Raw genomic sequence first — 24,797 nt, 5'->3', positions numbered from 1 at the left:
ACCAGATTGGCATACTATGTGATGGATGCTAAACCTTCTGCTCAGAGCCCTGAGGCATCACTCTGAAGAGCAACGAGAGAAGTTGCTAGGGGAGCTTGTAGTGTGATTGTTAGATTTTCTGCAGAAGGTAACCAGAGAGTTCTCCTGGCCACTGAATAAGCACCTGTGCTGCATCATCTCATCGACTTCTCACCATTTCCTGCTTCCGTCTATGCTCAGCCTGCAAGGCTGTGCCTGGAAGTCTGGGAACTACAACTCCCACAATCCCTTACAGGAGCAATCGGGCTTAGGTTCCACCAATAAGGCCTGTTTATTAAAGATTTAGTTTTGCAGGAGATTTTGTACCTGTCCTGTAAACAGCTAGCATTAATGTTGTAGCATCTTGACATTAAGTAGTGGTTTCTTATGGGTTTTGAAACTTCCTGAAGAGAAATTTGTACGAAGTAATTTCCTGCAGTAAACCCCTTTCTGTATTATATACAGAGGGCTCTCTGTTCGTTGTCTGATTTTTAAATATTTGGTCTCCTTGGATTCATGTAATCCTGGAAAGGATTACATTTGGGGGAACAGGGCAAAGTGATGAAACATGAAGAATGAAAGAATATTGCAATAAAAATGTTGGGCAGGTAGACAGAAAAAGAGAGAGTAAAAGAAATTACATTCAGTAACAAATAGAGAATTAGGACCTAGAAAGTAATAGGAATGACATCCACAAGCCCGGAGATGAAGAAAACACTGGAAAATGATTATCTTTAAATCAGGATGTTTAAAAGAGTCAATAAAAATTAATAAATAACATAGGAAATGAGAACAATAAGAAATATGAAAATAAAAAAGAAAGAGGTGTACCCCCCAAAACTAAAGAGGCATCTATGAAAATAAAAGGTAATGTGCAGGACAAGCAATGATGGCTCGGTGGCAGAGTTCTCACTAACCATGCCAGAGACCCAGGTTCAGTTCCCGGTACCTGCCCATACAAAAAAAAAGAAAGAAAAGATAATGTGCAGGCATAAAAATTGGCACAAACCCCAAAGAAACAGATATAGGCACAAGAAACTAATATCCCATTTGATATTTGAATATACTCTTGATAGGCATCCACACATTTGCAAACACTAGAGTGAGCTGAGATTTCAGTAATTCTTTGTCACAAATTATTGCAATTATTAGACAATGGAAGGACTTACACAGATTATTTTAACTCCCTATTCAAAGGAGAAATCCCTCACATATAGCACCAGACATTTCTTTAACATTTCTGCTGACAGAAATACCTTTCCTCTCAAAGCAACCAATTCCATGTCTCCAGCCCAGAGCTCGCTCATTGTCTTTCTTTCTCTCTCTCTCTTTTTTCTTTCTCTAACCACCCAAACCCCAACCTCCAGTCCTATATGTACCTCCCCAACTAGACATTTCCACTTGGATGTCTTAACAACTCATTAAATTTAAAACTGAAAATTTCCAGTTTGGTTTGTCCCACAAACCTCTTCCTCTCCAGTAGGATGTATTCCAGTAAATGGTATACATTTACTCAAGTGCAAAACCAAATAAGCTTTACTCCTTTTCTTTTATATGGAATATTGATATTTAGCTCTTTTTCCTTGCGATATCTTTTCTTAGTTTAAGTAACAAGATAATACTCTTCTCATATACTGAGTTGGGAGGTGTCTCCCATTTCCATTTTGAACCTATTGTGTCGACTTGGGATTATTTATTCCTTAAATATCTGTCATATCTTGCATGCATATTCATCTATTCCTGGAGTTTTCTTTGTGGCAAAGCTTTAACTACAAATTCTGTCATTTTAATAGATAGAAGACTATTAAATTCATTTTTTTCCTTGACTCTGCTTGGGTAGTTGTGTCTTTCAAAGAATTTGTTCATTTCATCTAAATTTAGAATTTATGAGCATAAAGTTGTTATTGTAGTTTGCAAAATGCTGCCAGAAATGGAATGCAAAATATACCAGAAATGGAATGGCTTTGAGAAAGGGAATTTTTTTTAATTTACTGTTCAAATTACAAGTTTACTGCTCAAAGGACATAAAAATATTCTAACTAAGGTATCCAGAGAAACAGATATATATGTCTGTCACATGGGAAGGCACGTGGTTGCCATCTGCATCCTCTGCCAGCTTCTGGTTTCAAATGGCTCTCTTAGAACCTGTAGATCCTTCTGGATCCTCATGGGAAGGCACATAGTGATGCCTGCTGGGCTCTGCACCTCCAGACATCCGTATCTAGGCATCTTCTCTCTCTGCTGGCACTCCAAATATCTCCAAATGTCTGCATCTATGTCACTTCTGAGACAACTCCAAAATGTTTCCCTTTTAAAGGACTCCAGTGAACTAATCAACACCCACCTTGAACGGACAGAGTCACATCTTCATCTAATCAAAATGCCACAACCACAATTGGCTGTGTCACATCTCCGTGGAAACAAATTAATCAAGAGATCTCACCTTCCAATATTGAGTCAGAATTAGCAGAACATGGCTGCCCTCACAATATTGGCTCAAGATCAAATAACAGGGCTTTTCTGGGGTGCATAACAATTTCAAACCAGCAAAGTCTCTAATATACTTCAGTACATCCCTTCTTTCAAGCTTAATGTTGGTAACATATGTCATCTGTTTTCTCTTGGTCCATCTCTAAAGTTTTATCAATGTTGTTAATCACCTCTGAGTGAGTTTTTGATTTCATGATTCTCTCTATTGTTTTTGTTTTTAGTTTGATTGATTTCTTCTCTTATATTAAATATTTCTTCCTTATTTCTTAGGTTTAATTTGTAACACTTTTAGTTTCTTAAGGTGGAATTTTAATCACTTAATACTATTAAAAAATGCTCAAGCATTTAACATTATTTCCTTCTCAGTACGGTTTTGGCTATAACCCCCAATTTCTGATATGCTTTATTTTAATTTTCATTCAATTCAAAATGGTTTCTTTTTCCTTCTGACTTCCTCTTTGATCTATGGATTATCGAGATTCTTGTTTTTCAGTTTCCAAATATTTTAGAATTTTCCAGGTGTGATGCTTATCCCCCCATGATCATCCCCCACCCTCTCCCCCCGCCTCACATGTTTAATCTAAACCACAGAGCTTACTAGATAGTCCTTCCTATGTGTCAGCACACGGAGGTGGTGCAGCTTCTCTGGATTGATGCTCATTGCGTGGTTCAAATATGAGAGCTATTTTCTTAGTCTGTCCATGATGACTGGGCAACACAAGAACATCTGGCCCAAGTGATGTCAATAATCAACTTCCCTATACCTAATAGAGAAGATGTATACTGCAAAAACTCACCAAGTTTTTTTAATTGGAACATTATTACCATCGCTTCTTTTTTTCCTTTCAAGTGGGAAGATATGAGTCTACATGGTATTGGTGACCACAGTTCTAGTGTAATAGAAAAAGATGGTCTTGATGAAATGATGTGCAGAGAAGTGCTAAGATGAGAAAGAGTAAAAAGGGAAAGAAAGAGATATAGCATTTGAAACTCCAGTTCCCGTTGTCTCTAGCCTTCCGTTATTTGGATTATATTATTGAGCATAACACATTTTTAAATCTGAGCTAATTGGAGTTGTGTTTATTTTGAAACAAAAGGGTCCTTAATAGTTTCATCAATACCTTGGAGAAGATTACTTGGCATACCTTTACTCACACCTTGCAAATGATCCAGATCTAGAGACTGCTTAAAGACATTAGTTTAAAATGCTTCTGGCTATGAAATAAGCAAGGCATATAAGAACAAAACCAAGTTAATATGTTATACACTATATAAATGATTTCATTTAGATAAAATATTCAAAATATATGCATGCAGTCAGAAATAAAGACCTGTATGTAAAGACAGAATGGACAGAAATGTATTTTCATGTATTGAATATATTGAAACATGTTTAGGCTAAATCTCATGAAATATGAAGCATAACATGGAAAAAGGAGAGATTAGTTCAATAACGTGCATCATAAAGCACTTCTAATTGCACAGGCAGGTAAATAAAAATCCTGAACCATACCAAACACATGGCATTGCAGGAACCTAAGAGAGTTTATAGAGAGGAAGAGCACGTAAACAAGTTATGAATTGCTGAAATAGGGTTTTAAATTTGGGTTCTGGTTGAGGTCAGGTACAACACCGATGGGGAGCCAGAAGCAATAATACATAAAACATGATAGTTTATTACTTACATGTCCTGGAGGGGAGAGGGACACTACAAGGGGATAACGGGAAGCATGACCAGCTTGGGGGTTCAACTGGCAGGCAGGGAGCACACAAGCAGATGGAGAGGGACTCGTGGGCTTGTGCTTTTATTGAAGTCCGGGGTTGGTGGTCAGTGGGTTTCTCCGTGGGATCAACTACTGGTTAGTTTAAAGCAATCACAGGAGAAAAGGGGAAGGGACTGCGGATCCGAGGGCAATGGAGATGAGTGGATTATCATTTGGGAACAGCTATGGTTTCTGGGGAAGGTGTGTGGAGCATATTGGTGGTAATGGTTGGGCCTAGGTGACTGGTATACACTGAGACCTGGCATAGAAATGGGCTGATGGATGCAGCAAAGGGATGCAGAGGCAGCACAAGCATAATGGAGACTCAGGATGCAAGTGCGTATGGTAGGAGACAATGAGGAAAATTACGTATTGATGTGGAAAATGAGAGAGAAAATTCCTTTATAAAAATGTTTACTGTGGGAGAAGAAAATGGAATAAGAAGCTTAAAGGAACTGTTTTCTTAATTAAGAAAAACCCTAGAACGATTTAAACTATGTAAATGTGTAATTTGACTTAAAAGTAAACATTAGCCAATTAAACAGAGAAAAATCATTTAACTTGATTGTAAAGGAACAATATTATTTGGGCCATGGAACTTTGAGCAGAATACGAGAATCTATAGTAATTTCTGTACCACACATCTATCTCCATGAAACTATATTCCAAAGGGGAGAGGTATGACATTTATGTAAGAACAATATGACATGGACAGAACATTTTAGAATGCTCCAGTGATTTTGTTGTGTGATCATCTCAGGTAGACAGCTAAAGGGCTCAGCTGTGGTCCTGGATTCAGTGTTTGCTCTGACTTACAGTGGCCATGAGCTTCTCCCCACCTGTCACAATCACCCATATGTTGCTTTAGGAGAATATAGCATAAGTCATGCGCCTCAAATTTATCCTGGAGGTTGGAGGCTAGGTTTGAGATTTGGGTAACTAAAAAGAAGCCAGTGAAAGACACTAAAAGTTCAACAAAGAATTCCTGGCAGCATGAATGTTTCTGAGAGTCTCAAAATATTTGTTATTATTTTATTTCAGTATAAACATAAATCATGAGGGTCTCAGAAGCCCTTCCATGGATGGGATATGATGTCACAAGGGACTCCTTCCAGGCTCAGCCACCCTCAGACAGGTGATCCCAGGGAGCACATCTCAGTTTCAGCATCCTGATGCTCTCTCGCTACCCTCATCCATGGTATCTTCCCCATGCTATCTTCCTTCCCGCCCAGAGGTTCTCTCCTCGGGGACTGTAGAGGACAGCCTGAAACAAGAAAATTGTTTGGTTACGCCAGTGACCCAACAGAAAGGTGGCATACGTTTTAGACAGCAGAAACAATACAAGAAATGCAGGTGGAACAAATTTTTGCACATCAATATCTCAGAACAATCCTTCTGAGACAGAATTATATGACTCTACTCATTGTCTGGAAAATACTTGTCACAAGAGATTATTGACATTTTCTCATGTTTAATTCACAAGGGATAGAAGGGAGCTCCCATACATTCATTCTTCAATGACAGATGAACCCTTTCTTTGTGACTCTGTCCTGATTCCCAAAATGTCTATCTATCCCAATCTTTATAGACTGTTCCTAAATAAGGATTATTATCTGAACTCTAAAAGCCCTCACCAAAAAGGCCAAATTTTCAACTTATCCAACAAAGAGAGAAGGGTTTTTTCATCTGTTAATTAAAATTATGACAACTGATATTTCATACATCAGCTCTAATGTTTCTACTGCTAATGTTCAATGAGTTCAAAACGAAAATTGGAATAAAGCTCTCCCCACACTTGACATCTAACCCCATAAAACTAACTACTTACTAGGAAAGTCATTCTCATATAGTAAGGACAATAAACAACATAAAATAGAAAATAGTTCCAAAATATCCATATTTTACCAAATCAACTGATACCGCATGCTTTGGTTCACACGAAGAATTAGCATAAATATCTTTGACAGTCGAAGGAACTAACATTTAAATTTGAGAAATATGGTCATAGTAGCACAACATGTGTGTATCAGCGATTAAGAAGTGGTGGTGTAATGTACGATGTAACCCACAGAACCTAGGATTGATCTGCTTCTGTGAGGATACAGAGAAATGATTGTTTTTTAATGCTTGGGGAAGAGAAAGCCAATGTATGAAAGAGATAGGGGAAATCAGACTCTCAACTCTCACAAAAGATGGTTGTGCCCACCTCGTCTTGCCTTGGTCACAAAGAGTTCTAAGGTAGTAAATCTGTGTTTATTTCCATGGGGAAGATACTCCTTTAACTCATTGTTAGAATAAGAAACATTCCAGGCACACCCACTCATTTGACCTCTTTGTTATCATCACTCCATATGTTGTTTTCTGACTTGTGGACTCGAAGGATAGACAAGGATCTCAAGAACAGGAGCAGAGGGACAAAGTGGAGGCATTTGTAAAAATGGCTGGTAGTTACTTGACTTCATGTGAAATTTGGGGCAAGTCACTTACTTTTCCAACTGCAGTATTCTCATTTATATAATGGCAGGATTGTCTAGACGATATGTTTGTCTATAGTTAAAACCACCATATACTTTGGGAATGTGACAAATCCAAACACTTGGTCTCATCCTTCCCCTGCTTACCTCAAAAGCAATACAACAACCATTTATAGGCTAGGCATTTTAATTTTGTGTGTGGAAAACCTAGTCAGAGTGCCTGTAGGACATACAGTATTTGCATTGAGGAAGTGGTATGGGAGAATCTTAGAGTCCACTGAGTTCCTTGTCTGTGATGGCATAAGAGAACCATAGAACAGCCCAAAGGAGGGCAGAGTTGGCCCGACCTGGAGAGACAAGTCCTCTCACGTGCACAATTCTGCAAGACTTAGGGTCAACAGGTAGTCAGAGTTAACCAGAAAAAAATGAACTGTCGATCTCTCCATGCCATTTGCCTTGAAGGCCTTATCTCTACAGAGTCCTTCATCCCTTATCTCACAAAAACAAGTTTAAAACCACTGCCTGAAGAAGATTCAAAGCTACTTTTCTTTTCACTATCTAGAATGAAAAAAAATGATAGCTGACTCATGGAGTCACTTGAGATAGGAACCTGATTAGAAGAGAAACATCACAGGCATCGATGAGAAAAATTTTCTCACCCACAGGAATTAATGAGGGCTCAGAAACCTCAGCATGAAAAAATTATCTCCTTGGAGATCTTAGCTCTTAGGCTAAGCTTAGAAACAGGAAGTGGTTATGTGCAGAACACAATAGGGCTGTCTCACTGAGACCAGAGTTGAGCAGAGGTCTCCAACTATCTAACACATAGACTGGAACTGACTAGAACCACTGGTTTATGCCAGAGAACACAGAGTTGAAAGGCAAAGAACACTCACCTGGCCTTCCCAGCTGGTCCATCTTTATCTCATTGTTTTCTTTGTCCTTACACATAGCATTATGGAGAGAAAACTGGCATCTCAGCAAGACTAAGACAAAGCACCCTGGGTCAGAGACCAACACCTACAAATTCCCTCACATATTCCCAGATGCCTCAGGGTTGCCCAAATCCTTATACCTGGGGGTTACCCCCATCCCAGTCTGGACCCAAAATATTTCCACATGATGCACATGTATGCCAGGAAAGGACTTTGTGGCCAAGCCCTGATCTGTATCCCAGGTACTTCTTTCATATATAAGATTATGATTTCTAAGAATTTCTAAGAATTCTGAGACCTTGGAGTAGAGAAAATAACAGACATTGTTTTCATGTTCTCCACGTTATAATGGATTCCTTCCCCTCTATCCACAGGTACATTTCCCCATGTTTCATTACGGTTCCCAAGTTCCTGAAGGCCCACACTAACACATTTCTTTATGTGTTGGTCAATCTCCAGTAAAAAGGGAGAGAACATGACAAGGAGAAAAAATACGAAAAGCATAGCAAACAGGGCATAGAGCCAAGGGACACCACTTGGGAATAAACTGGCCCCTGATTCAACCCCAGCCATTGGGATCTGGTAAAAGATGTGGAATTCTCTGGCCCAGTTCTGTCACCTCCTAGGTGATCAGTGTGATGAAGTCACAGCTTCAGACACAATGACCATGATGAAGGTCTGGGTGAGGATGGCCACACCTCAACCCATACATGCGCTAAAGGAATAAGGAATCTCAGGAAGTGCCTCTTCTACTACAGTCCCAATGACCCCAAAATGCTAGTTATAAAGCCAGACCAGCAGGAGGGTAGAAAACCACACAGATATTCAGAATGAAAATCTTTCTGCACAGGAACCACATCTATATACAAAGGAAAAGGACCAGTGTCCCTAAACTTCTCAACCTTTATTCATCAGAGTGACATCTAAGTCAGAGGACCAAGAAATGTCAAATGTACCTGAGGAAAGATTGCCGATGGTTCCTGAGAAACCCCAGCATTGCCTCTCTCGGTGTGCTCATTCATGTCAGGGAAGCAGGTCCCATGGATCGTGGGAATATGTCCCCAGTCGCATACACCAGAGGGGAGAGAATGGTTTTCATGGGCTAATGCTGTTCTTAATACTAAACAGAATATTGGCACCAGGGTGCTCTGAACATCACTAGAACATGCACAGTTGGTCCTTGCCAACAACTTTGAATCCAATCATGGTTTACCTGGGGCCTTACATGGAGCAAGAGCACAGAACGGCCTTACTCACAAATATTCACAGGAAGGAGCAAAGATAGTATATTTAGGATGTGTCCAGTTTAGGGCTATTTAAATACAGCTGCTATGAACAATAACGTACTAGGTTTTATGTGGATATAAATGTTCATTTATCTGGATTTAATTTACTAGAGTACCTGAATTACATGGCAAATATATGTATAATTTTTTATGATCATATAAAAGTCTCAACAATTTCAAATTATTGAAATCATTCTGAAGTATTATCTGATCAAAGTGGAGAAATCACAATGAAAATCAGAAAATGCTTCAAGTTGAACAATAATGAAAATACAACACATAAAATTTGAGTGATGGCTAAATAAAGTAGTACATGAAGGGAAATTTATAGCCTTAAATACATCAAAGCTTAGATCACAGAAAAGTGAATCCAAAAGAAGTAAAAGGAAGAAAAACGTAAAGACAAGCTTAGAAAACAATAAACCAGAAAACAAACCTATAATAGAATGGATCATGAAAGCCAAAACTGACTCTGAAAACATTAATGAAACCAAAAAAAATAATAGAGGAATGAGAGAAAACACGAATTGTTGCTATCGGGAACAAAAAAAAGAACACCATAACAAATTCTACAGATTAAAATGATAATAAACTGATATTAAAACATTTCACCAATATAGGTGAAATTGACAATTTCTCAAAAAACAAATTACCAAGGCACAGAAAAAATTTGAAAATCTGAATAATAGTATATGTGTTTTAAAAATTAAATCTGTTATTGAACATATATACCAAAAGTAAATTTCAGGCCCTCATGGCTTTGCCAATGAATTTTTCCTAGTAATTTCCTAGTAATTTGCCATGTAATTCAGCTACTCTTGTAAATTTAACACTACTAATACTAGGAAATAACACTACTGATACTAGGAATAACACTACTTTTACAAACACTTGCATGGTATAGAGCATATTTTATGAGACCAGCATAACTTTGATACCAGAAGTTGTTTATAAACTTCATGGAAATCACACTAATGCAAAATGTTAAAATAGGGAAAACTGGGGGGGAGAGGGGGTTATATACTCTGTACTTTCTGCATGATTTTTCTAGAAACCTACAACTGCTCTAATTTCTTAAATAATGAAAAGAAAACGTCATGGGCAAAGAATACTACTAATCCTTCTAGAGCAGAATTGTGAAATATTCACATAATGAATGCCAGTTGTAGATATAAAATACAATATATCATGACCAAATGAAGTTTATTTCAGGAATGAAAGGGTGATTTAAAATCTGAAAAAAAACAGTGTAACTTTCATTAATACAGAAAAAGAATTAAAATTATATAATCATTTTGTTCAATGTGGAAAAACATTTGATAAAATTTAATACTCAAGATAAATAGGAATTAATGTAAAATAAGAATAGAAGGAATTTCCACAATCTGATACAGATTATCTTTACAAAGCATGCAGCAAACACCAAACATAATAGTGAATTATTAAATGCTTTCCCCCTAAAACTATAAATGAAACAAGTATTACCATTATCATAACTCTTTATATGTAATATATAGTATAATGTCAAATATAATAGATTGTATATAATAGATGTCCTGACTGATTTTTATTTGCATTCTGTTAACTTGTGATTTTAGATTTGTCTATTTCTCTTTATGTGTGTGAGAAATTTTGGTTGTTATTTTGGAATTATCTTAAAGCATATGCAATGATTCAGAATTGTTATATCTTCAGGATGGCTTCTCCCCTTTATTGTAATATGTCAATTTTTGTCTTTAATAGTGCTTTTTAAAATATTTCTTGCCTTAAAGTCCACTTTACCTGATTACCTACATTAACTTTCTTTTGTTTAGTGGTTGCATAGTATATTGTTTTCTAGCCTTTTGTCTCTCATATTTCAGTCATAATAAGCAGCATATAGTCAAGATTTACCTTCGATCCTTTATGAAAGACTTAGTGTTTGAATTGGAACATTCAATATGCTTACATTTAATGTAATTGCTTATTGCATATGTGTTTTGTATCTATTACAACACTCTTTGTTTCTTCTTGACCCTCCAGTTACATGCACTTTTTACTCTCTTTTTTTTTTGCCATCTTTTGGATTTATCAAATATCTTAATATTCCCTTTCATACTCACTTTCAATTTGTTAGTTCTACATTATTTTCTATATTTTGGTAGTTACTCTAGATATTACAATATGCACCCATGACCTACTATAGCCTACTGATGTCTTACCTTCACTTTGCTGTAATGTCAGAACCTTAGTAGATCTCAGAGCCTTTTAATCCAAGCTTTTTTTCCAGAATGGCTGTATAAGAAAGTGTCTTTGGAGAGGAGAAAGGAATGGCTTCCTGAAAGGGCAATTAAAACAAGAATGTCTGTGCCCCTTACATGATGATATATAATTGTATATCAGCAAGACATGGAGAAATTAATTGAGTTAGTGTGGTTATAGTGCTTTTTCACCACTTCAAAGATAATAGAGAAGATTTAATATGGATATGGACAAGTAAATAAATATAGGATACAAAATTAAAAGGTTGACCCATTGATAAATTTGACATCACACTTCAAAGGGGAAATGATGGCCTGTCAAACAGATGACAGATTATATGAAAATAAAATAACATTTCTGGGAATTTACTAATACCTTGTAGGTTAGATTGATATCCATTACAGACCTAAATGTGAAAGACAAAATCATAAAATCAATAGAAGCTAATGAAAGAAAAATCTCTATGATTTAAACTTGGGGAATACATTCTTAAACAAAGCATCAACCTGCCTCAACCTAGCCCAGTCTCTGGATGCATTAAGGTAAAGAGGATCCTCCACTATCAGTCTCACAGTAGAAATGGTGATTTTAAAAAAACCTCTTTGGTGGGAAAAAATAAGAACTTTCAGAGTTTCTTTAATTTTTAAACAATGTCTCGAATTTATGAAATGTGCTAAGTATGTGAAGCGGTGGAATCATATAAAAATAGCCAAGTTAAAAAAAAAAAAGGAAACTAGAAATAGATGCATAATTGACTAAGATTTTGTAGCTCATGAGCAAAGACATTAAAAGAAATATGCTTAATGTGGTCAAGAAGATAGTCATAGAAATAGATGAAAATATGTAGACTTTCAACAGAGAATTATTTATAAAAAATAATCAAATGAACATTCAGAGCTGACAAGTACAATATCTGAAATTAAGGTCTCAATGGATTATTTAATAACAGATTAAACACAGCTGAAGAGCAGCTTAAGAAACTGGAAGATAAATCAGTAGAAAAGATTCTAACTGAATTATATAAAGAAAAATAAATAATAGAAAAAAGACATAACAGGGCATAATAGACATGCCAAAAGATCTAATTTTACATGTAATTGGAATTCAAGAAGAAGATAAGAAAGAATATGAAAAGATTTTCAACATCATTAGTCTTCCAGAAAACACAAATTATAACCAGAATGAGCTCTCCCTATATTTTCAGTTGAATGGGTGAATTTAAAAGCCTCTCATAGTTTCTGGTAGATGTGGAAATTTGCACCATCACTTTGAAAAATGGTTTGTCAGTTTCTAAAAAATATGTGCAGCTATATTCAATGACCTGGCAGTTTCTTTTCTGAAAATAGATGCCCCAAAAAATCTTTCATCAATCTTGGGTAATACTTGGCTGATAAGAGTATTTTAATACAGATGGTTTGCTGGACATAAGAACTCATTACCTTATTAAATATAGTTATTGCTTCCCTATTACAACAGCTTTGTGATAGTTTGGAGGCTGTATGTGCTTGATGCAATTTTAACCCATTGCTGTGGGTGCAGACCTCTTACTTGTAGGTGGGACCTTTTGATTTGGTTATTTCAATTGAAACCTGTCCCAGAGTGAGACTTAATTCTCTTACTGGAACCCTTTATAAGAGGATAAAGAACACACAGAAAATAGAAACACCCAGAGAAGTTTAGAGAAAAAGCCACAGCAGGAGAAGCCAGAAGCTGAAGCAACAAAGCTCAGGAGAAACAGATCAGCAGACATTGCCATCTGCCTTGCTATCTGACAGAGGAGCCCAAGATCACTGGTAACCAGTCTTCAGAGAAGGTATTGTCCTGTTGATGCCTTAATTGGGACATTTCAACAGCCTAGGAACTGTAAATCCGTAAACTAATAAAGGCTTGTTTTTAAAAGCCATTCGTTTTCTGGTAATTTGCATTTCATCAGCTTTACCAAACCAAAACAGATTTTTTTCCTCATGTTGCTTGAAAGGCAATCTATAAGCCTTTCAAATTTAGACCTCATATATTTTTCTTTAATTCTGTGAATTCTGTTATCTACTGGCTCTTTAACTGTTGCATCCTCTCTAGTTTTCTTTCTTTCCTTCTAGGACCCCTATTAAGTAGTTGTGGGTGGTTGTCTACTGTCCTCTACATCTCTTAGCATATCAGCTTTATTTTCTGCCTTTTTATTCTCTCCTCTTGACTTCTGGGAAAACTACACAAATTAATACTCCAAGCCCCCAATTTGTTCTTCATCTACATTCATCCTACCATTCAGTCCTTGTTTTTTCTTTAATTTCTCAGCTTGGTAGCACTTTTGTACTTCTCTGATATTAGTTATGAACACAGCAAAGAATAGATTAGATTGCTGCCACAAAAGAAATAATAAAAGGGATTAGGGAAAGTGCAAGGTCAGAACTTTCCACCAGTCTACACTTTCATTTTCTCTCCTTGCAGTCCTCCTGTCAGACTACAACCACTCATCTCTGTCCTGCCCCTCTCCAGTTACCAGTTCAATATAGGCTTCAGTCTACCCAGGGAATGGCTTATTGGATATAGTTAATTCTCTGGACGCTCCTTTCCTTCTTATTTCTGTTATTTCTCCAGAGTTGACACTGGGAATTGGCATTCAAATCTATTCCCCTCTTAGCAGGAATAGGGTGCCTTTGGCCTATAAAATAAGTTACCTCATTTAATAAATATTTTGAGAACATAATATAGGTAGTTGTCATTTTGAGCCAAATTACACAAAATGTTATCAATTAATATATCAAATTCGATCATCTAAAATTAAATGCCACTTATCTCTATGAATGATCACGAATGAGGCTGCCAGTTTAGGAAATTCTATAGATATGGTAGATCTTTCAGTGCAATCTAAGATACATGAAGCACACCACAATTTTCTGCCAAGTAGAGATCAGCAAGGAACTCTTGCTTTACTCTTAATCAGATATTACTAAAGGTGCAGGATGTTTTTCTGTTCTTCATTAAACCCATTTGCAATTATAACCAGAGTGGTATGTAACAGGAAAGAAAATCTTGCTCTATCAAAAGAAATAACAGCAGCTGTTTTTGCTTTCAGGAAAAGGAGGTGGGTTGTGGGTAAAGGAAGTAAAGGTTAATTATACTCTTCACACATATTTTATTATAAAAGGTCAGACAGTGCCCAGGTACTGTAACTGGGCTTACAGTCCTTAGAGTCATCTCCTGTGAGTGCTGCAAACTAGACCAATCAACTTATGTGCTAAAATTGTTGTCAGTGTTCCTATCCAGAAATTTAGGCAGTCTCTGATGGCTCAATGCACGATCAAAAAGTCAGAATGTATAAATCCTGTTTAATAGGGTCAGCTTATACACAATGATACCTCAAATATAACAATTAGGGAGCAACTGGTTGGCCAGGCAATGACTGCTAAAAGGATAAATCTCTGCTCTGATTCCCTTCCCGTGAGTGAAGCATACAATCTGAAGTGGACAAAAGTGCTCTACTCTGCCTCAGGGGGAGGAAGGATATTTCATTGGTCAGCTCTCCCATTACTTCTCTCTTCCTGAGTCACTGGAGTCAAAGAACTTTAGGAGGCATTGCAAACTCATAAATAAAAGGAAATTAGAGAAGATCTACAGAGAGAGGGAAGAGTGTGCAATACGTCATGGTGACAGGGTGAAAGAGGAGAGGCAAAGAAATTCCATCAGGCAGAATGGATAGAGGAGAATACAGAAGGATATTAAGATTAGGTCAATTTGCTAATTATTTTATGTATTGTACACGCTATATTCCTCCCCACTCTCCTTTAACAACAAAACTTCAGCAGATGTGGATTAGATTAAATAAGCTTTTGGAGGAGGAGAAAGCAGCAACAGAATGTCCATACATGAAGTAAAGCGAGGCAAAGAGAAGATAGGAAGCATGGGGGAAGTGCAGGGAATACAGATGGAGAAGTCCACGAAAGCACATTGTCAGCAGATAGTAGTTAAAAACATCATAGCCCAAACACACCAAGAAATCTTCAGAAATACTGGAGAGCATATGTAGAGCTGATGATTCCAACTACTTCATTTGGATGTGAAAGAAAAGGTTTGAACATGTTACCTGTAGATGGTATGTTTGTGCCCAGCAGGTGTGTGAACTCTAAGGATTTTGTAGGTAGCTCAGAAAATTAGCAAGTCTAACCCTACTCTGTATAAGATTTTATGCTTTTGACCCAACCACATCAGGTCAGAAATTTTTAAATGCCATTCCCTTCTCCTTCCACTGAGAGGCACAGATTAGGATGGAATTTGGGGACAAAGATAGGCACTTGTGCTCAAGGGTTTATCATTGAGCTTTCCTTTGCTCCCTGCTTGAACATAGGGGGTTACCTCACTTCTTCAAAAGAGTTAATTCAGATATAGTGGAATAGAAAGTAGTTTTACAGGAAGAGTTGACTTACAACAGAGATCTTTTCCAAGGTGTCATGCACCAATAAATTGAATCTAGGATACAAGTTGAGAATAATATCCATAGTCACCATTGCTATAACATGCTGAGGGAACCAGAACAGTCCTGTCTCAGCTGACATCATCAATAACCCTGATTCCAATGAAACTTCCAGCACTACTCTTCCCCACTGACCGACATGTGGTTTCTGATCTTACCCCATAGCCAAAAAAAAGTGAGAACTGAAAATTGTTTCCCCAATTAAAATCTAACCATACTGTGAGTAACTTGAACTGATTTACATTTTTAAAGATCACTGTATTTGAGAATTTAAGAGACAATGTTCATTTTTAATTACCGTGTAACATACATTGGTTGCTATATGGCCAAAGTTACAAAGTGAAAAACATAGAAACATTCTGTTTCCAAATGACTTCCATACTTTTCTATTCCAATTCAGACTGAGATTTTTTTTATTTCTAATATTTTGCATTTATTTATATTTACTGAGAAAGTTCTACCTGCATCTGCCTCAGTGAAACCACATTCCAGAATCTTTAGGGATAGAGACCAAAATCATGCAAGAAAAAATGGAGTAATTAAAATAGAAAATTTCTGGAATAGTCAGGTATGATTTACCGTGAGGACGGCTTTAGGGGGAGAGAAACCTCAAATCTGAACCTTTTATTCAGCATCTCTCTCAGTCTGACCACAGGTCACGCAGCTAGAATTTCACCCAGTAGAAGAAAAAATATATATATTGGGGTTGGTAAAACTAGCAAAACCACTTGTAAAGTACACTGGACATTCACAAAGATTTCTCAATAGCACAGAACTGGTGTGAGAAGATCTAAAGCTTAATACTGGACAACATATAAAAATGAAATGTCAATCAAAATACCCCATCTGGAAAGAGACAGTGAGCAATAGTCTCTGAACCTCAAGTCTTTTTTTACCTTTTTTTTTTTTTTTTTTTTTTAGCATGTGCAAGCACCAGGAATCAAACCTGGGTCTCCAGCATGGCAGGTGAGAACTCTGCCTGCTGAGCCACCGTGGCCCACCCTGAACCTCAAGTCTTGATCAAAATGTAACAATAGTTTCAATACAGGCATCTTTATTCTTCAAGTCACATTCCAGACCTCTGAGCTCAACATCCTCATTTCTGGGCTCCTCTGCTTCGTTCAGGAGTTTGTCTCACAAATCTCCTTTCCTTGGCGTACCTGAAAAAGCAAATGAGCGACCTGCTTATAGTTATGACCTAAAAACAGCACAGAGCCCCCTCGATACAGCAAAGCCATGGGTAAGATGAAAACAGCATCTCCGGAGGATGAGCTTGAGAACAGTTCTGCACAATACAAAACACATCAAGAAAATTCATAAGGATACAAACTGATTGTTTCTGACCTTTTCTTCATATGGATTATTGGCAGAATAAAGCTAGAAAGAGCTATTTCTCAATCTATACAAACACCAGGTGCATGGAGTTAAAAGAAAAGAATTGTGATCATCCTTTCTTCTCCCAGTAAGATGGGGCAAAATCAGGGGAATTGATGGCAAGAAGGTGCAATTCTATTACCACATATTCGGTAAAGACACTTAGGAACCATAACCTCATGTTGGAAAGGCAAATGTCCACAAGAACAATCCCAACCTTTCCTGTTAGTTTTCAAATGGGTGTAATTGCTTCAGCTTCTAGTTTTTCTCCATCCAAAGGACACAACCACCCTTATGCAAGCTGTAGCATAAGATGGCTTTTTGGCCTTCCAGCTCTGAAAATCCATGAAGCAGAGCTGGCTTCATTACACAGTCACACAGGACCCCATGCTCAGAAGGTGCTGTTGCCTTCTTGAAATTCTTAAAAATTTCTAAACAAGGAACTCCATATTTTCATTTTACAGTGTACCCTAAAAATAGTCCTGCTGTGAGTCTTAGGAAAATAATTCTCTCTCTTCACCCAAAATCTGCCCCACTAAGCATATACTTCTCAGTGTATTCTTACTATATTAGGGATTATGGGTCATCATAGAATATCAAAATGCCACCTAATATCAAAATTTTTCCATTTAAACTATATTTCTTTGTTTTTCACATCCTGAACTAAACCAGAAAATCTTTTGAAGCTCCATGTGATCATTGCGATTGGGAAAAGATGGTGATCACAGCATCCAAAAGTGCATGTATGGTTGTAATGGTGTCAATCACAAAGTCCAAATCCAAATTCCCCACCTATCTAAAGATGCATAGAAGTAACAGAGATCATTCCTGAAGTGGCTCTGGCTTAATTTAAGAAATGCAGGATCACTCACATTTTGCCTTTGCAGGAAAGATTGGCAATTAAGAGCTCACACTCATCTTCCCAGGAAATACAAATAAGCCTGTTAGAGACTGAACTTCCTCTTACTGGTTTTTGAGGGACAGCCTACACCACCTGGGTGTGTATCCAGGACTGGTTACATAATTTGTGGGGCCCAGTGTAAAGTGAAATGCAGGGCCCATTGTTCAAAAACTCTTAAGAATTTCAAGACAGCCACAGCACAGTAATAAATGCAGAGCAAAGTCCTTCTGAGTTTGGAGTCCTGTGTAATATTGTGAAGGTTGCAGGCCCATGAAGGTAGTCCTGGGCAAGTCCATCTTATCCATCTCACATGTACAAGGCTCTGGTAGAAGCACAGGCACAGCAAGCACTTCGTCTTTGAAATCACATTTTGGGGTATTGGTCTTCTGAACTCTAAGACACAAAGGTCTCAGGTAGAATGCATACAGGTGGAATGGACCTGTTGCCAGGAATCACAATAGGGCAGCCGTGGAGGGAACAGTGACACTTAGTGTGACCCTGGAAAGCCACATTATCTACTTTCAGTTATTTTATTTGTATAGTGGTATTTGACTATATAACCCCTATGATCTCTTCAAGTTCAAATAGTCTCAGAGTCTATAATTAAAAGCATTCTGAATAATTGGCAGATGTCCCAGCTTCAAAATTTGGCACCATTATTCCATAAAACATCAAAATGTTCATCAAATCCCAGTATCTTTCAGTAAAATGATATTTTTCAGTTGCCTCCCACTCTAAAATGTTACAACAATTTTTTCATGAAGCCAGATGTCTTGGTTTGGTAATTATGGTCACATTACCTACATTATCTGAAACTATTAGAGAGGCTATGAGCACAGAGAACTCAGTTTTCCCCTTTACAAGATCACAAGTCAGTCATAGAGGTATCAGAAAGAATATAGATTTTAAGCTAGTTAGAGAAATGGTCGGTTGATTCCTTGGAAGATGGTCACCAGGGATCAGGCCTTCCCTCTCTGAGGACTGAAGCACAATCTCCTAAAGCATTAACCCCTCCAGAATCTCTTCCTCAAAGGTCTTCCTGCTCCATTCCCAATCCCAAGAACAGACTTCCCTGCATTGCCTAGGAAATTTCCAGGGCCAACTTTGTTTTCACAGTCCTTGGGATACAACGAGATGTGGCCGCAGACATCTGACTGGAAGAGAGAAATTCACAGATGGGAAACTAGATCGGGGTTCAGAACAAAACCTCAGGCTTGAATATTTTCTTTCCAGAGTGGAAACTCAGTGCTCACTGAGGGTCAGAAAGGGTCTTGACATTCCAGAATGGGAAGAATGATATCGTCATGAGGTGGGACACAGGAACACCTTGTGCAGAGGCTGTGCCCACAGATGCTGGATGTTCTAGTTTGCAAGCTGCCAGAATGTGATATACCAGAAATGGAATGGCTTTTAAAAGGGAGAATTTATTAAGTTGCAAGTTTACAGTTCTAAGGTTGTGAAAACATCTAAATTAAGGCAAGGCTATAAAAATGTCCAATCTATGGCATCCAGAAAAAGATACCTCGGTTCAAGAAGGCTGATGATATTCAGAGTTTCTCTCTCAGCTGGAAGAGCACTTGGCAGAGTCTGCTAGTTTTCTCTCCCAGCTTTTTGTTTCATGAAGTGCCCCCAATGGTGTTTTTCTTCATCTCCAAAGGGCTCTAAAGCTTTTTCTAAAATGGTTCCCTCTCAAAAAGCTCCAATAAGCAACTCCACCTTGAATGGGTAGAGACACATCTCCATGGAAACCATCTAAGCAAAAGTTACCACCCACAATTGGGTAGGTCATATCTCCATGGAAACAATAAAAAAGATTCTACTCAGCAATACGGAATGAGAATTAAAGGACATAGCTTTTCTGGGGTACCTAATAGCTTCACACCAGCACACTGGACGTCACCCAGGTGATGGTTTGTGGCCTAAAGATATACTAGAGAAGGGCAAGGGGCTCTCACTTGATGCCAGTTGTTCCTCTTCTCTTGTTCCATAGTCAGTTTTTATTGTCCTTACATGTAGCCTTGCATAGAGAAAATTTATATGTGGGCAACGCTAAGGGAAAGTTTCTGGGTCAGAGAATGACATCTTGAAACACATTCACATCCATCCATCCGGGGGTCTCTTGTTCACATCTAGGGCTGCTCTCAGTTCATCAGGGCTCCTAACTTTTTCATGCTTATTCCCAGCCCAATCCTAACCTGTGTCCCTATACCTGGCTGTGATCTTAACTGCTCTTATATATACACCATGTTTTCTTGGCACTCCTAATCCAAAGCCACTGAGGCCTAGGGTCCCAAGAAGTACAGTTCTCCTTTCCCAGATAATGTAGTAAAGACAGAATATGAATTCAGTATTCCACATTATGACAGAAACCTTCCCACCCATTGCCTACAGTCTTTTCTTATACTTTATTCCCTGGTACCTTCTAGAGTGCACCTTGGCACTCCATTTTCCTTCTATGTTGTTGAACTATCAGGAAAATGAGAAAAGGAAAGAGCATAGTACCAGGAGGATACTAGGGGACACCCACTACAAAAAAGATCATGGGGTCAAGATTTGAATGGGCTCCAGAAAAAAAAACATAACCTAAGAATAGGTTTGGACATGGGGGAAATTCCTGTCCCCTAACTCTGACATCTCTTGGATGCTCAAGATGGTACAATGAAGTCACAGTTTCAGGCACAGTGGCACTATAAGAACCTGGCAGGAACTGGCCTAGCCTCTTCCTTAGAATATTTCAACTCATCCTATACTGCCCTGGAAACTTAATGGGGAGAGCTAAGGAATGTTAGGACGTTTTGCAAATGCCCCAGACTCAAAGGTTCAGAAACACCAGCCAGCTCGCTTTCCAGGGAGTGAGCTTGTCTACATTCCCATAGGGAGAAGGAAAGCTCAAAGCACTCCTTTCAAAAAAAGAATCTTCCCAAGGAAGAAGAGCACCCATGAGCATGGCAAGTGGTCTGCTTCTCCAGAATTATCTATCCAAAATCAACCCAAGGAATCCAGGACTCTTTCTCCTTTCCAGAAGGTCAAGGTCCCATTAGGTCACAGTCACTCCTGTCAGAACTGTGTGCCCCAGAGAGACTGTCCTGTCACATAGAGCCCAAGGAAGGGAATATTAGACTTGTTTAAATAAGAGGCCAATGTTCCCTATCATCTGGACTGCAAAAAAGGAAATTGGAAACTGGGGCTGTCCAACCATCACCAGGACCTCTACCCTGGATTCTTGACCCAGCATTCCTGGGAGGCCCCAGGTCCCCTTCCTCCAGAAGTGCCTGGACAAATCCAGCTATTCAAGCCACAGCCCACGGAGTACAAAAACACTTACAGTCTATGAAAACACTTCCTGAAAGAATATTTCTGTGATCCTAAAGATGTCAAAACTGATACTCTTTTATAGGGTTTCAACCCAGAGCCCAAGCTCTCCACTCCCCAAGACACACCCTCTTCACCCGTGCCGTCTGTGTCACAGTAGTGCAAACACGGGCCTGCCCCTGTACTTACCTCAGCCAGCCAAATGCTCCCGTTCCCCAGGCCCAAAGCAGTCTCCACAGGCAGCCACAGCAGAGCTTTGCACCCAAGAAGAGGAAGTACAAAAAAGAGAAGCCACACCTTCAGGAAACCATTAATTTGTATGAACACATCTTGGAAAGCACCAGAAGTTTTATAATAAAAATGAACTGTGTAGATTTCTTTTTGGGGATTCCAACGGGACTGGTGCCAAGGGCCTCTGATCTGCAGTAACCTATGCCTCAGAGTATTAGTTTCACTCTTTAGGGCTTACAGAAAGGCACAAAGTAGTAAATCCTGAGTGAAATGCTCCAACACTACAAATGTGGTGCCAAAATAAGGGCCAAGAATCGACATTAAAATGTCACAATTAGAGAAGCTGGATATTTTTCACTGTAACAAAAACTATTACAGATAGAGTTCCCCCAGAAAATAGGTTCAGAGTTGGAGATTTCAGTGCAGGAAGTTTCCTGAGGATAACTTTGCTTAGAAGGGACCCAAAGAAATAGCCTGAGCAGAGGGAAAAGCTGAATTGTAATGTAGATACAACAAAAGGTCAGTTGATCCCATAGGGAGTTCTGGAGCTGTAATGATCTTCAGTCTTATCCCAAATGAAGGCTTTTATACCCATGTACTAAAGAATCTTTGAAAGTGGACCTCCCCAGGGAGGGAACTGCCACCAACACCTATACCAGCTGGGGAAATGAGTGTTTTGGTAAAGCGTGTGGGGCACACACAGCACCCACTCCAGCCAGCTTTTGTGCCTCTATGATTGGCTCACTTTATGCATTACACATACATCATTCATTAAGTTCTGGGAGCTTCTTCTCAGTGGATTCTCTGGGGAAGATTGCAGGAGGAAAGTTAGTAAGAACAAGCTATAGCCCCCATCCCTGCAGTTGCTCCCAAGACCAAACTATAACTCATCGTCTCCCTCCTCTACCGCATGTAAATTTCCCTCACCCTTGTTTGCACTTCTGTTGGTCTCGGTGGCTTGCCTGGTAGGATGACCCAAACCTCCACCCTTGAGTGTTCTTACACAAATATAGTCAACTGATTTCTGACAACAATGAAACAAATTCCGTAAAGAAAAGATTCCAAAGGTGCTGGAGCAATTGGACATCCATGGTGAAAAAAAATTTAATTTTAACCCAAATCCCAAACCTTATATAAAATTTAACTCAAAATAAATCATGGACCTAAATATAAAACTTTTTTAATAAAACAGAAGAAAACCTTTGGGATCTAGGGTTAAGCAAAGAGTTCTTAGACTTGACACTAAAAGTAGGAGCCATAAAAATAAAAATTGTTAGACTGTATTTCATCATAATAAAAACTTTATCTGACAAAATGCATATGAAGAGGATGAAAAACCAAGCTATAGATGGCTGACAAAGTGATATCTAGAATACATTACGAACTCTCAAAAATCTACATTAAAAAATTTCAGGAGACTTCCGGAGAAGATGGCGGCTTAGTAAGACGCGTGGATCTTAGTGTCTTCTCCAGGACAGCTACTAGGGGAGTAGAAACGATACAGAACAGCTCCCAAAGCCACAACAGAGAAAAAAAAAGACAGCGTACCCCATCCTGGAACGGCTGGCTGGCTGAAAGAAGCCGCTCGGGTGAGATCGCCAAGGCACGCGGGCTTCACTGGGTGGGGCGGAAAGCGGCCGGAGTCACTCCCTTCCCCCTTCCCGGGCCGGCTGGGAGAATTGGAGAGGCGGTCCCCTGAAACCGCGGCGGCTGGTGCCCACACCACACGCGGCCCCCCGGACCAACTGAGAGAATTGGATCGGAAATCCCCAGGCCGCGGAGAACGGTGACGGGTGGGGGAGGCCCCTTCCAAACACGTGACTCCCCGGGAACGTGCACTCTCCCGGGTGGGCCGCTGCCGCTGCCACCCTCCCGCCACGCTTGTCGCCCCAGGCCGACTAGGAAATTCGGACAGGCGCTTTCCCAGGCTGTGGCGGCCAGCAACCCTCCCCGCATTTGGACCCCGGGGCGGCTGGCACTCTTCCAAGCCGCTTCGGCTAGCGAACCTCCTGGACGGCGAGAGTTTTCCAAAGTTAAAGGTCCCACAGCACCTTTTACTGGTGGGACCCGCAGACAAACGTGTGTCACGAGCGCCACCTACTTGGCAGGATAAGAAAAACAAAATCCAGAGATTTCACAGAAAAATCTTCCAAACTTTTGGATCCAATACCCAGGGAAATCTGTCTAAATGTGCAGACGCCAACAAAAGATATCAGATCACGCTCAAATAATTGAAAACATGGCCCAGTCAAAGGAACAAACCAATAGTTCAAATGAGATACAGGAGCTGAGACAACTAATGCTGAATATACGAACAGAAATGGAAAACGTCTTCAAAAACGAAATCGATAAATTGAGGGAGGACATGAAGAAGACATGGGCTGAACATAAAGAAGAAATAGAAAAACTGAAAAAACAAATCACAGAACTTATGGAAGTGAAGGACAAAGTAGAAAAGATAGAAAAAACAATGGATACCTACAATGATAGATTTAAAGAGACAGAAGATAGAATTAGTGATTTGGAGGATGGAACATCTGAATTCCAAAAACAAACAGAAACTATCGGGAAAAGAATGGAAAAATTTGAACAGGGTATCAGGGAACTCAAGGACAATATGAAACGCACAAATATACGTGTTGTGGGTGTTCCAGAAGGAGAAGAGAAGGGAAAAGGAGGAGAAAAACTAATGGAAGAAATTTTCACTGAAAATTTACCAACTCTTATGAAAGACCTAAAATTACAGATCCAAGAATTGCAGTGCACCCCAAAGAGATTAGACCCAAATAGGTGTTCTCCAAGACACTTACTAGTTAGAATGTCAGAGGTCAAAGAGAAAGAGAGGATCTTGAAAGCAGAAAGAGAAAAACAATCCATCACATACAAGGGAAACCCAATAAGACTATTTGTAGATTTCTTAGCAGAAACCACGGAGGCTAGAAGACAGTGGGATGACATATTTAAATTACTAAAAGAGAAAAACTGCCAACCAAGACTCCTATATCCAGCAAAATTGTCCTTCAAAAATGAGGGAGAAATTGAAACATTCTCAGACGAAAAGTCACTGAGAGAATTTGTGACCAAGAGACCAGCTCTGCAAGAAATACTAAAGGCAGCACTAGAGTCAGATACGAAAAGACAGAAGAGAGAGGTATGGAGAAGAGTGTAGAAAGAAGGAAAGTCAGATATGATATATATAATACAAAAGGCAAAATGGTAGAGGAAAATATTATCCAAACAGTAATAACACTAAATGTTAATGGACTGAATTCCCCAATCAAAAGACATAGAATGGCAGAATGGA

General features: G+C 38.9%; 1 long non-coding RNA gene across 1 annotated transcript; it reads right to left on the bottom strand.

Annotated features, from left to right (window-relative positions):
* Positions 1-5,289: 5,289 nt before the first annotated feature.
* Positions 5,290-21,581, bottom strand: LOC143691449 (uncharacterized). The gene is made up of 2 exons (XR_013179521.1): positions 21,452-21,581; positions 5,290-5,535 (listed from the first exon to the last, which is right to left on the bottom strand). It is a non-coding gene; the product is annotated as an uncharacterized LOC143691449 (long non-coding RNA).
* Between the last annotated feature and the right edge of the window lie 3,216 nt (positions 21,582-24,797).

This window comes from Tamandua tetradactyla, chromosome 7, assembly GCF_023851605.1.
Source record: "Tamandua tetradactyla isolate mTamTet1 chromosome 7, mTamTet1.pri, whole genome shotgun sequence".
Taxonomy (NCBI): Eukaryota; Metazoa; Chordata; class Mammalia; order Pilosa; family Myrmecophagidae; genus Tamandua; species Tamandua tetradactyla.
The sequence above is the reverse complement of the archived record's forward strand: the minus strand, read 5'-3'. Positions and strand labels throughout refer to the sequence as shown.